Source organism: Etheostoma cragini, unplaced genomic scaffold (assembly GCF_013103735.1).
Source record: "Etheostoma cragini isolate CJK2018 unplaced genomic scaffold, CSU_Ecrag_1.0 ScbMSFa_2797, whole genome shotgun sequence".
NCBI lineage: Eukaryota > Metazoa > Chordata > Actinopteri > Perciformes > Percidae > Etheostoma > Etheostoma cragini.
In genome coordinates, this window is record NW_023266997.1 from 22,826 (window position 1) to 23,201 (window position 376).

The window sequence follows — 376 nt, forward strand, 5'->3', positions numbered from 1 at the left end:
AGGAGGGTCAGCAGGTCTAGCAGGAGTTGAGCTCCTCCATGGTCTGATTCAGCGTCGCCTGCAGCTCCATGTTGGCGTTTCTGGCAGAAGTCAAAGCATCTGAGACAAACAGAAGACAAGTTAATAACTGTGGCCCTGTTGCTGCTCTGGAGCAAACTACTAGAACTGTTGGGACCTTGTAACTTCTGGAGTGTGGTCTAGACCTCCGCTATCTGTAAAGGGTCTCGATATAACTCCTGTTATGAGTTGATACTATAAATAAAATTTAATTGAATTATATCCTATATTATATTATACTACTGTATATTTTTCCTAGTATCTCATTTCTATTTATATTCTGTGTTGTGTACGTGTGCTGCTGTAACATCGTAATTCT